A 15,174-nucleotide genomic window follows, 5' to 3' on the forward strand; every position below is an offset into this window, starting at 1 on the left:
ACTTAGAGAAGCTCATAAAACCAGATACTCAATACATCCTGGAACGGGGAAGATGTACAAGGATCTCAAGAAACATTTTTGGTGGCCGGGTATGAAAGCCGATGTTGCTAAATACGTAGGAGAATGTTTGACGTGTTCTAAGGTCAAAGCTGAGCATCAGAAACCATCAGGTCTACTTCAACAACCCGAAATCCCGGAATGGAAATGGGAAAACATTACCATGGATTTCATCACTAAATTGCCAAGGACTGCAAGTGGTTTTGATACTATTTGGGTAATAGTTGATCGTCTCACCAAATCAGCACACTTCCTACCAATAAGAGAAGATGACAAGATGGAGAAGTTAGCACGACTGTATTTGAAGGAAGTCGTCTCCAGACATGGAATACCAATCTCTATTATCTCTGATAGGGATGGCAGATTTATTTCAAGATTCTGGCAGACATTACAGCAAGCATTAGGAACTCGTCTAGACATGAGTACTGCCTATCATCCACAAACTGATGGGCAGAGCGAAAGGACGATACAAACGCTTGAAGACATGCTACGAGCATGTGTTATTGATTTCGGAAACAGTTGGGATCGACATCTACCGTTAGCAGAATTTTCCTACAACAACAGCTACCATTCAAGCATTGAGATGGCGCCGTTTGAAGCACTTTATGGTAGAAAGTGCAGGTCTCCGATTTGTTGGAGTGAGGTAGGGGATAGACAGATTACGGGTCCGGAGATTATACAAGAAACTACCGAGAAGATCATCCAAATTCAACAACGGTTGAAAACCGCCCAAAGTCGACAAAAGAGCTACGCTGACATTAAAAGAAAAGATATAGAATTTGAAATTGGAGAGATGGTCATGCTTAAAGTTTCACCTTGGAAAGGCGTTGTTCGATTTGGTAAACGAGGGAAATTAAATCCAAGGTATATTGGACCATTCAAGATTATTGATCGTGTCGGACCAGTAGCTTACCGACTTGAGTTACCTCAACAACTCGCGGCTGTACATAACACTTTCCACGTCTCGAATTTGAAGAAATGTTTTGCTAAAGAAGATCTCACTATTCCGTTAGATGAAATCCAAATCAACGAAAAACTCCAATTCATCGAAGAACCCGTCGAAATAATGGATCGTGAGGTTAAAAGACTTAAGCAAAACAAGATACCAATTGTTAAGGTTCGATGGAATGCTCGTAGAGGACCCGAGTTCACCTGGGAGCGTGAAGATCAGATGAAGAAGAAATACCCGCATCTATTTCCAGAAGATTCGTCAACACCTTCAACAGCTTAAAATTTCGGGACGAAATTTATTTAACGGGTAGGTACTGTAGTGACCCGAACTTTTCCATGTTTATATATATTAATTGAGATTGATGTTTACATGATTAAATGTTTCCAACATGTTAAGCAATCAAACTTGTTAAGACTTGATTAATTGAAATAGGTTTCATATAGACAATTGACCACCCAAGTTGACCGGTGATTCACGAACGTTAAAACTTGTAAAAAAACTATATGATGACATATATATGGTTATATATATAGTTAACATGATATTATGATAAGTAAACATATCATTAATTATATTAACAATGAACTACATATGTAAAAACAAGACTACTAACTTAATGATTTTGAAACGAGACATATATGTAACGTTTATCGTTGTAACGACATTTAATGTATATATATCATATTAAGAGATATTCGTACATCATAATATCATGATAATATAAAAATTTAAAATCTCTTTTGTTATTATAAACATTGGGTTAACAACATTTAACAAGATCGTTAACCTAAAGGTTTCAAAACAACACTTACATGTAACGACTAACGATGACTTAACGACTCAGTTAAAATGTATATACATGTAGTGTTTTAATATGTATTTATACACTTTTGAAAGAATTCAATACACTTATCAAAATACTTCTACTTAACAAAAATGCTTACAATTACATTCTCGTTCAGTTTCATCAACAATTCTACTCGTATGCACCCGTATTCGTACTCGTACAATACACAGCTTTTAGATGTATGTACTATTGGTATATACACTCCAATGATCAGCTCTTAGCAGCCCATGTGAGTCACCTAACACATGTGGGAACCATCATTTGGCAACTAGCATGAAATATCTCATAAGATTACAAAAATATGAGTAATCATTCATGACTTATTTACATGAAAACAAAATTACATATCCTTTATATCTAATCCATACACCAACGACCAAAAACACCTACAAACACTTTCATTCTTCAATTTTCTTCATCTAATTGAACTCTCTCAAGTTCTATCTTCAAGTTCTAAGTGTTCTTCATAAATTCCAAAAGTTCTAGTTTCATAAAATCAAGAATACTTTCAAGTTTGCTAGCTCACTTCCAATCTTGTAAGGTGATCATCCAACCTCAAGAAATCTTTGTTTCTTACAGTAGGTTATCATTCTAATACAAGGTAATAATCATATTCAAACTTTGGTTCAATTTCTATAACTATAACAATCTTATTTCAAGTGATGATCTTACTTGAACTTGTTTTCGTGACATGATTTTGCTTCAAGAACTTTGAGCCATCCAAGGATCCATTGAAGCTAGATCCATTTCTCTCTTTTCCAGTAGGTTCATCCAAGGAACTTAAGGTAGTAATGATGTTCATAACATCATTCGATTCATACATATAAAGCTATCTTATTCGAAGGTTTAAACTTGTAATCACTAGAACATAGTTTAGTTAATTCTAAACTTGTTCGCAAACAAAAGTTAATCCTTCTAACTTGACTTTTAAAATCAACTAAACACATGTTCTATATCTATATGATATGCTAACTTAATGATTTAAAACCTGGAAACACGAAAAACACCGTAAAACCGGATTTACGCCGTCGTAGTAACACCGCGGGCTGTTTTGGGTTAGTTAATTAAAAACTATGATAAACTTTGATTTAAAAGTTTTTATTCTGAGAAAATGATTTTTATTATGAACATGAAACTATATCCAAAAATTATGGTTAAACTCAAAGTGGAAGTATGTTTTCTAAAATGGTCATCTAGACGTCGTTCTTTCGACTGAAATGACTACCTTTACAAAAACGACTTGTAACTTATTTTTCCGACTAGAAACCTATACTTTTTTTGTTTAGATTCATAAAATAGAGTTCAATATGAAACCATAGCAATTTGATTCACTCAAAACGGATTTAAAATGAAGAAGTTATGGGTAAAACAAGATTGGATAATTTTTCTCATTTTAGCTACGTGAAAATTGGTAACAAATCTATTCCAACCATAACTTAATCAACTTGTATTATATATTATGTAATCTTGAGATACCATAGACACGTATACAATGTTTCGACCTATCATGTCGACACATCTATATATATTTCGGAACAACCATAGACACTCTATATGTGAATGTTGGAGTTAGCTATACAGGGTTGAGGTTGATTCCAAAATATATATAGTTTGAGTTGTGATCAATACTGAGATACGTATACACTGGGTCGTGGATTGATTCAAGATAATATTTATCGATTTATTTCTGTACATCTAACTGTGGACAACAAGTTGTAGGTTACTAACGAGGACAGCTGACTTAATAAACTTAAAACATCAAAATATATTAAAAGTGTTGTAAATATATTTTGAACATACTTTGATATATATGTATATATTGTTATAGGTTCGTGAATCAACCAGTGGTCAAGTCTTACTTCCCGACGAAGTAAAAATCTGTGAAAGTGAGTTATAGTCCCACTTTTAAAATCTAATATTTTTGGGATGAGAATACATGCAGGTTTTATAAATGATTTACAAAATAGACACAAGTACGTGAAACTACATTCTATGGTTGAATTATCGAAATCGAATATGCCCCTTTTTATTAAGTCTGGTAATCTAAGAATTAGGGAACAGACACCCTAATTGACGCGAATCCTAAAGATAGATCTATTGGGCCTAACAAACCCCATCCAAAGTACCGGATGCTTTAGTACTTCGAAATTTATATCATATCCGAAGGGTGTCCCGGAATGATGGGGATATTCTTATATATGCATCTTGTTATTGTCGGTTACCAGGTGTTCACCATATGAATGATTTTTATCTCTATGTATGGGATGTGTATTGAAATATGAAATCTTGTGGTCTATTGTTACGATTTGATATATATAGGTTAAACCTATAACTCACCAACATTTTTGTTGACGTTTTAAGCATGTTTATTCTCAGGTGATTATTAAGAGCTTCCGCTGTCGCATACTTAAATAAGGACAAGATTTGGAGTCCATGCTTGTATGATATTGTGTAAAAACTGCATTCAAGAAACTTATTTTGTTGTAACATATTTGTATTGTAAACCATTATGTAATGGTCGTGTGTAAACAGGATATTTTAGATTATCATTATTTGATGATCTACGTAAAGCTTTTTAAACCTTTATTGATGAAATAAAGGTTATGGTTTGTTTAAAAATGAATGCAGTCTTTGAAAAACGTCTCATATAGAGGTCAAAACCTCGCAACGAAATCAATTAATATGGAATGTTTTTAATCAATAAGAACGGGACATTTCACAAATGGTGTCGGAACGAGTAATGGCGGAGCAAGTAGTGTCGGAGCAAGTTATGCCAATGTAGTTTGTTATAAATGTGGAAAACCGGGCCACATTATTAGAAATTGCCCGAACCAGGAGAACACGAATGGACAAGGCCGCGGAAGAGTTTTCAATATTAATGCGGCAGAGGCACAGGAAGACCCGGAGCTTGTTACGGGTACGTTTCTTATTAACAATAAATCTGCTTACGTTTTATTTGATTCGGGTGCGAATAGAAGCTATATGAGTAGAGATTTTTGTGCTAAATTAAGTTGTCCATTGACGCCTTTGGATAGTAAATTTTTACTCGAATTAGCAAATGGTAAATTAATTTCAGCAGATAATATATGTCGGAATCGAGAAATTAAACTGGTTAGCGAAACATTTAAGATTGATTTGATACCAGTAGAGTTAGGGAGTTTTGATGTGATAATCGGTATGGACTGGTTGAAAGAAGTGAAAGCAGAGATCGTTTGTTACAAAAATGCAATTCGCATTATACGAGAAAAAGGAAAACCCTTAATGGTGTACGGAGAAAAGGGCAACACGAAGCTACATCTTATTAGTAATTTGAAGGCACAAAAACTAATAAGAAAAGGTTGCTATGCTGTTCTAGCACACGTCGAGAAAGTACAAACTGAAGAAAAGAGCATCAATGATGTTCCCGTCGCAAAAGAATTTCCCGATGTATTTCCGAAAGAATTACCGGGATTACCCCCACATCGATCCGTTGAATTTCAAATAGATATTGTACCAGGAGCTGCACCAATAGCTCGTGCTCCTTACAGACTCGCACCCAAGCACATCACCGTGGGGAGCTCCTGTTGTAGTGACCCGAACTTTTCCATGTTTATATATATTAATTGAGATTGATATTTACATGATTAAATGTTTCCAACATGTTAAGCAATCAAACTTGTTAAGACTTGATTAATTGAAATATGTTTCATATAGACAATTGACCACCCAAGTTGACCGGTGATTCACGAACGTTAAAACTTGTAAAAACTATATGATGACATATATATGGATATATATATAGTTAACATGATACTATGATAAGTAAACATATCATTAAGTATATTAACAATGAACTACATATGTAAAAACAAGACTACTAACTTAATGATTTTTAAACGAGACATATATGTAACGATTATCGTTGTAAAGACATTTAATGTATATATATCATATTAAGAGATATTCATACATGATAATATCATGATAATATAATAATTTAAAATCTCATTTGGTATTATAAACATTGGGTTAACAACATTTAACAAGATCGTTAACCTAAAGGTTTCAAAACAACACTTACATGTAACGACTAACGATGACTTAACGACTCAGTTAAAATGTATATACATGTAGTGTTTTAATATGTATTTATACACTTTTGAAAGACTTCAATACACTTATCAAAATACTTCTACTTAACAAAAATGCTTACAATTACATCCTCGTTCAGTTTCATCAACAATTCTACTCGTATGCACCCGTATTCGTACTCGTACAATACACAGCTTTTAGATGTATGTACTATTGGTATATACACTCCAATGATCAGCTCTTAGCAGCCCATGTGAGTCACCTAACACATGTGGGAACCATCATTTGGCAACTAGCATGAAATATCTCATAAAATTACAAAAATATGAGTAATCAATCATGACTTATTTACATGAAAACAAAATTACATATCCTTTATATCTAATCCATACACCAACGACCAAAAACACCTACAAACACTTTCATTCTTCAATTTTCTTCATCTAATTGATCTCTCTCAAGTTCTATCTTCAAGTTCTAAGTGTTCTTCATAAATTCCAAAAGTTCTAGTTTCATAAAATCAAGAATACTTTCAAGTTTGCTAGCTCACTTCCAATCTTGTAAGGTGATCATCCAACCTCAAGAAATCTTTGTTTCTTACAGTAGGTTATCATTCTAATACAAGGTAATAATCATATTCAAACTTTGGTTCAATTTCTATAACTATAACAATCTTATTTCAAGTGATGATCTTACTTGAACTTGTTTTCGTGTCATGATTCTGCTTCAAGAACTTCGAGCCATCCAAGGATCCATTGAAGCTTGATCCATTTTTCTCTTTTCCAGTAGGTTTATCCAAGGAACTTAAGGTAGTAATGATGTTCATAACATCATTCGATTCATACATATAAAGCTATCTTATTCGAAGGTTTAAACTTGTAATCACTAGAACATAGTTTAGTTAATTCTAAACTTGTTCGCAAACAAAAGTTAATCCTTCTAACTTGACTTTTAAAATCAACTAAACACATGTTCTATATCTATATGATATGCTAACTTAATGATTTAAAACCTGGAAACACGAAAAACACCGTAAAACCGGATTTACGCCATCGTAGTAACACCGCGGGCTGTTTTGGGTTAGTTAATTAAAAACTATGATAAACTTTGATTTTAAAGTTGTTATTCTGAGAAAATAATTTTTATTATGAACATGAAACTATATCCAAAAATTATGATTAAACTCAAAGTGGAAGTATGTTTTCTAAAATGGTCATCTAGACGTCGTTCTTTCGACTGAAATGACTACCTTTACAAAAATGACTTGTAACTTATTTTTCCGACTATAAACCTATACTTTTCTGTTTAGATTCATAAAATAGAGTTCAATATGAAACCATAGCAATTTGATTCACTCAAAACGGATTTAAAATGAAGAAGTTATGGGTAAAACAAGATTGGATAATTTTTCTCATTTTAGCTACGTGAAAATTGGTAACAAATCTATTCCAACCATAACTTAATCAACTTGTATTGTATATTATGTAATCTTGAGATACCATAGACACGTATACAATGTTTCGACCTATCATGTCGACACATCTATATATATTTCGGAACAACCATAGACACTCTATATGTGAATGTTGGAGTTAGCTATACAGGGTTGAGGTTGATTCCAAAATATATATAGTTTGAGTTGTGATCAATACTGAGATACGTATACACTGGGTCGTGGATTGATTCAAGATAATATTTATCGATTTATTTCTGTACATCTAACTGTGGACAACTAGTTGTAGGTTACTAACGAGGACAGCTGACTTAATAAACTTAAAACATCAAAATATATTAAAAGTGTTGTAAATATATTTTTGAACATACTTTGATATATATGTATATATTGTTATCGGTTCGTGAATCAACCAGTGGCCAAGTCTTACTTCCCGACGAAGTAAAAATCTGTGAAAGTGAGTTATAGTCCCACTTTTAAAATATAATATTTTTGGGATGAGAATACATGCAGGTTTTATAAATGATTTACAAAATAGACACAAGTACGTGAAACTACATTCTATGGTTGAATTATCGAAATCGAATATGCCCCTTTTTTATTAAGTCTGGTAATCTAAGAATTAGGGAACAGACACCCTAATTGACGCGAATCCTAAAGATAGATCTATTGGGCCTAACAAACCCCATCCAAAGTACCGGATGCTTTAGTACTTCGAAATTTATATCATATCCGAAGGGTGTCCCGGAATGATGGGGATATTCTTATATATGCATCTTGTTAATGTCGGTTACCAGGTGTTCACCATATGAATGATTTTTATCTCTATGTATGGGATGTGTATTGAAATATGAAATCTTGTGGTCTATTGTTACGATTTGATATATATAGGTTAAACCTATAACTCACCAACATTTTTGTTGACATTTAAAGCATGTTTATTCTCAGGTGAATACTAAGAGCTTCCGCTGTCGCATACTTAAATAAGGACGAGATTTGGAGTCCATACTTGTATGATATTGTGTAAAAACTGCATTCAAGAAACTTATTTTGTTGTAACATATTTGTATTGTAAACCATTATGTAATGGTCGTGTGTAAACAGGATATTTTAGATTATCATTATTTGATAATCTACGTAAAGCTTTTTAAAACCTTTATCTATGAAATAAAGGTTATGGTTTGTTTTAAAAATGAATGCAGTCTTTGAAAAACGTCTCATATAGAGGTCAAAACCTCGCAACGAAATCAATTAATATGGAATGTTTTTAATCAATAAGAACGGGACATTTCAGTTGGTATCCGAGCGTTGGTCTTAGAGAACCAGAAAATTTGCATTAGTGTGTCTTATCGAGTTTGTTAGGATGCATTAGTGAGTCTGGACTTCGACCGTGTTTTCTTTAAAAATGATTGCTTAACATTTTTGTTGGAAACTATATATTTTTAACATATGAATATTATGTGATATATTAATCTCTTAACGTGTTTGATATTATGTGATAGATGTCTACCTCTAGAACAAGTCCCATTGACTCACCTAATAATAATGAAGAGTCAAATGTAAATTGGAATGATTTGTGGACTGATTCACAAATTCCCGAAGAGGAACCGGAAGAAGAGTCGGAACCGGAAGAAGAATCGGAACCGGAAGAAGAATCGGAACCGGATGAAGAAATAGAACCGGTGGGGGAAATAATAAAACGGTTAAGTAAAAGAAAATCCTCAACCAACCGACCAAAGTTAATTATGGTCAATGGTGTTTCCGCCAAGGAAGCAAAATATTGGGAGGATTACCAATTCTCCGATGAATCGGATTCCGACGAGAATTCCGATGATGTTATAGAAATTACCCCAACTGAATTTAAAAAGGCAAAAGAAAATAATAAGGGAAAGGGCATAAAAATAGAGAAATCTAATTCCAACCCCGATGAACTTTATATGTATCGTCAACCCCCGAAGTCCTTAAGTTGTAACAATGACCCGGGAACCTCTAAACCACCAGGTTTTTCTAAACCAATGTGGACAACGACGGCTCGTATTAGGGGAACATCATATATCCCTAGAAACTTGGCAAAACGAACCAAAACCGAAGAAGAAGAAACGAGCGAGTCGGAATAAGATAGTTGTATTCGTGTGGTGTAATATATGTAATATAGTGTTCTTATGCTTTATGATATATGTAAAAATTGCTTGTATTAATAAGTATTTTTTTATGAAACTAACTCTTGTCTATTTTACAGTTTAAAAACACAAAATGGATAGACAACCCAATATTTTAAGAGACCTACCCGGAGACATGATTGATGAAATCTTGTCTAGAGTCGGCCAGAATTCTTCGGCACAACTATTTAAGGCGAGATCAGTTTGTAAGACATTCGAAGAACGTTCCAAGAATGTCTTGGTTTATAAGAGACTTTCGTTTGAAAGATGGGGGATATCACATTGGGAAACCCATAAGTTACGATGTGTTTACTTTGACGCATATATTGCGGGGAACCCAAATGCTATTTTACGCAACGGGTTAAGAAATTATTTTGACTCAATATATCCGAATATTGGACTTCGTGATTTAGAAAAAGCGGCTAACATGCAACATAAAGAAGCATGTTATGCTTACGGATTAGTAATGTTCGCTTCTCACCAAAGTGAGAACAAGAACATCGGGCTACAACTATTAAACAAAACGTTTCCACAAGTGACGGAGTCGGTAATTGGGGTAAGAAATGAGGTTTTTAGATTATTACGGGACTGTTGGACATTACGTAACCCTCGTCCCTTTGATGACGTTACAACACGCTGTCTTATCAACGGCCATAACGGTTATGTTGCACAAGACCAAGGATGGGAAGTAGTCCTAGTAAAACCAGAATGCATGACTTGTTTCTGGACGTATGAATTACGTGTCTTTATTTCCTTTGCCGAACGACTTGTGTACTAGCTAGAATTGTCTTCACAACTATCTTGTATCAAAGTTATTGTGTGCTATATTTCATGCTTTATGTAAAATAAGCGGTATTGTAAGTTTGTAAAATATTGTATAAAAGTTTGAACGCGAAATATTATTACAATCAGTTTTTCATATAGAATTGTAGTAGTTGAATTGTATATTAGCTACTAAGTATGAACTTAACGGGTAGGTACTACCCGAATTTAAACTTATAAAACGCTAATATGAAGAAAAAGCTTTTATAAATGAGTTCATATTATGCTACGAAATACTATTAACTACTCTTAATATTCTGTATGATTAACTTGTTCCATTTAACTATTTTGAAGGAAATGGCACCGACTACTCGACACACCGTGAATATGAATGAAGAGGAATTCCGTACTTTTCTAGCTTCAAACATAGCCGCAGTACAGGCTGCGCTACATACCAACAATAACCTTGGATCTAGCAGTACAGGAAATCGTGTAGGATGCACCTACAAAGAATTCACTGCCTGCAAACCTTTGGAATTTGATGGAACCGAAGGACCTATCGGATTGAAACGGTGGACCGAGAAGGTTGAATCGGTGTTTGCCATAAGTAAGTGTACTGAAGAGGACAAAGTGAAGTACGCTACGCATACCTTCACAGGTTCTGCGTTAACATGGTGGAATACCTATCTAGAGCAAGTGGGACAAGATGATGCGTACGCACTACCGTGGTCAGCATTCAAGCACTTGATGAACGAGAAGTACCGTCCCAGAACCGAGGTCAATAAGCTCAAGACAGAACTTAGAGGGTTACGAACCCAAGGATTTGATATTACCACGTACGAAAGACGATTCACAGAATTGTGCCTATTGTGTCCGGGAGCATTCGAAGATGAGGAAGAGAAGATCGACGCGTTTGTGAAAGGATTACCGGAAAGAATCCAAGAAGATATAAGTTCACACGAGCCCGCCTCCATACAACAGGCATGTAGAATGGCTCACAAACTAGTGAACCAGATTGAAGAAAGAATTAAAGAACAGACTGCTGAAGAGGCCAATGTGAAGCAAGTCAAAAGAAAGTGGGAGGAAAACGGTGATAAGAATCACCAATACAACAACAACAACAATTACAACAATAATCGCAACAATTATCCCAACAATCGCAACATCAATCGCAACTACAACAAACGGCCCAACAACAACAACAACAACAACAACAACAACAACAACAACAATCATCCCAACAACAATAATAACCGCAACAACAACAACAATCAGAAGCAGCTATGCCAAAGGTGTGAAAAGAATCACTCGGGGTTCTGCACCAAATTTTGCAACAAGTGTAAAAGAAATGGTCATAGCGCGGCGAAGTGTGAGGTCTACGGACCAGGGGTTAATAGAACGAAAGGAACAAATGGTGTCGGAACGAGTAATGGCGGAGCAAGTAGTGTCGGAGCAAGTTATGCCAATGTAGTTTGTTATAAATGTGGAAAACCAGGCCACATTATTAGAAATTGCCCGAACCAGGAGAACACGAATGGACAAGGCCGTGGAAGAGTTTTCAATATTAATGCGGTAGAGGCACAGGAAGACCCGGAGCTTGTTACGGGTACGTTTCTTATTGACAATAAATCTGCTTACGTTTTATTTGATTCGGGTGCGGATAGAAGCTATATGAGTAGAGATTTTTGTGCTAAATTAAGTTGTCCATTGACGCCTTTGGATAGTAAATTTTTACTCGAATTAGCAAATGGTAAATTAATTTCAGCAGATAATATATGTCGGAATCGAGAAATTAAACTGGTTAGCGAAACATTTAAGATTGATTTGATACCAGTAGAGTTAGGGAGTTTTGATGTGATAATCGGTATGGACTGGTTGAAAGAAGTGAAAGCGGAGATCGTTTGTTACAAAAATGCAATTCGCATTATACGAGAAAAAGGAAAACCCTTAATGGTGTACGGAGAAAAGGGCAACACGAAGCTACATCTTATTAATAATTTGAAGGCACAAAAACTAATAAGAAAAGGTTGCTATGCTGTTCTAGCACACGTCGAGAAAGTACAAACTGAAGAAAAGAGCATCAATGATGTTCCCATTGCAAAAGAATTTCCCGATGTATTTCCGAAAGAATTACCGGGATTACCCCCACATCGATCCGTTGAATTTCAAATAGATCTTGTACCAGGAGCTGCACCAATAGCTCGTGCTCCTTACAGACTCGCACCCAGCGAGATGAAAGAACTGCAAAGCCAATTACAAGAACTTTTAGAGCGTGGTTTCATTCGACCAAGCACATCACCGTGGGGAGCTCCTGTTTTGTTTGTCAAGAAGAAAGATGGTACATTCAGGTTGTGTATCGACTACCGAGAGTTGAACAAACTTACCATCAAGAACCGCTACCCACTACCGAGAATCGACGACTTATTTGATCAATTACAAGGCTCGTCTGTTTATTCAAAGATTGACTTACGTTCCGGGTATCATCAAATGCGGGTGAAAGAAGATGATATTCCAAAGACTGCTTTCAGAACACGTTACGGTCATTACGAGTTTATGGTCATGCCGTTTGGTTTAACTAATGCACCAGATGTGTTCATGGACCTTATGAACCGAGTGTGTGGACCATACCTTGACAAGTTTGTCATTGTTTTCATTGATGACATACTTATTTACTCAAAGAATGACCAAGAACACGGTGAACATTTGAGAAAGGTGTTAGAAGTATTGAGGAAGAAAGAATTGTACGCTAAGTTTTCAAAGTGTGCATTTTGGTTGGAAGAAGTTCAATTCCTCGGTCACATAGTGAACAAAGAAGGTATTAAGGTGGATCCGGCAAAGATAGAAACTGTTGAAAAGTGGGAAACCCCGAAAACTCCGAAACACATACGCCAGTTTTTAGGACTAGCTGGTTACTACAGAAGGTTCATCCAAGACTTTTCCAGAATAGCAAAACCCTTGACTGCATTAACGCATAAAGGGAAGAAATTTGAATGGAATGATGAACAAGAGAAAGCGTTTCAGTTATTGAAGAAAAAGCTAACTACGGCACCTATATTGTCATTGCCTGAAGGGAATGATGATTTTGTGATTTATTGTGATGCATCAAAGCAAGGTCTCGGTTGTGTATTAATGCAACGAACGAAGGTGATTGCTTATGCGTCTAGACAATTGAAGATTCACGAACAAAATTATACGTCGCATGATTTGGAATTAGGCGCGGTTGTTTTTGCATTAAAGACTTGGAGGCACTACTTATATGGGGTCAAAAGTATTATATATACCGACCACAAAAGTCTTCAACACATATTTAATCAGAAACAACTGAATATGAGGCAGCGTAGGTGGATTGAATTATTGAATGATTACGACTTTGAGATTCGTTACCACCCTGGGAAGGCAAATGTGGTAGCCGATGCCTTGAGCAGGAAGGACAGAGAACCCATTCGAGTAAAATCTATGAATATAATGATTCATAATAACATTACTACTCAAATAAAGGAGGCGCAACAAGGAGTTTTAAAAGAGGGAAATTTAAAGGATGAAATACCCAAAGGATCGGAGAAGCATCTTAATATTCGGGAAGACGGAACTCGGTATAGGGCTGAAAGGATTTGGGTACCAAAATTTGGAGATATGAGAGAAATGGTACTTAGAGAAGCTCATAAAACCAGATACTCAATACATCCTGGAACGGGGAAGATGTACAAGGATCTCAAGAAACATTTTTGGTGGCCGGGTATGAAAGCCGATGTTGCTAAATACGTAGGAGAATGTTTGACGTGTTCTAAGGTCAAAGCTGAGCATCAGAAACCATCAGGTCTACTTCAACAACCCGAAATCCCGGAATGGAAATGGGAAAACATTACCATGGATTTCATCACTAAATTGCCAAGGACTGCAAGGTTTTGATACTATTTGGGTAATAGTTGATCGTCTCATCAAATCAGCACACTTCCTACCAATAAGAGAAGATGACAAGATGGAGAAGTTAGCACGACTGTATTTGAAGGAAGTCGTCTCCAGACATGGAATACCAATCTCTATTATCTCTGATAGGGATGGCAGATTTATTTCAAGATTCTGGCAGACATTACAGCAAGCATTAGGAACTCGTCTAGACATGAGTACTGTCTATCATCCACAAACTGATGGGCAGAGCGAAAGGACGATACAAACACTTGAAGACATGCTACGAGCATGTGATATTGATTTCGGAAACAGTTGGGATCGACATCTACCGTTAGCAGAATTTTCCTACAACAACAGCTACCATTCAAGCATTGAGATGGCGCCGTTTGAAGCACTTTATGGTAGAAAGTGCAGGTCTCCGATTTGTTGGAGTGAAGTGGGGGATAGACAGATTACGGGTCCGGAGATTATACAAGAAACTACCGAGAAGATCATCCAAATTCAACAACGGTTGAAAACCGCCCAAAGTCGACAAAAGAGCTACGCTAACATTAAAAGAAAAGATATAGAATTTGAAATTGGAGAGATGGTCATGCTTAAAGTTGCACCTTGGAAAGGCGTTGTTCGATTTGGTAAACGAGGGAAATTAAATCCAAGGTATATTGGACCATTCAAGATTATTGATCGTGTCGGACCAGTAGCTTACCGACTAGAGTTACCTCAACAACTCGCGGCTGTACATAACACTTTCCACGTCTCGAATTTAAAGAAATGTTTTGCTAAAGAAGATCTCACTATTCCGTTAGATGAAATCCAAATCAACGAAAAACTTCAATTCATCGAAGAACCCGTCGAAATAATGGACCGTGAGGTTAAAAGACTTAAGCAAAACAAGATACCAATTGTTAAGGTTCGATGGAATGCTCGTAGAGGACCCGAGTTCACCTGGGAGCGTGAAGATCAG

This window comes from Rutidosis leptorrhynchoides, chromosome 7 (assembly GCF_046630445.1).
Source record: "Rutidosis leptorrhynchoides isolate AG116_Rl617_1_P2 chromosome 7, CSIRO_AGI_Rlap_v1, whole genome shotgun sequence".
Taxonomy (NCBI): Eukaryota; Viridiplantae; Streptophyta; class Magnoliopsida; order Asterales; family Asteraceae; genus Rutidosis; species Rutidosis leptorrhynchoides.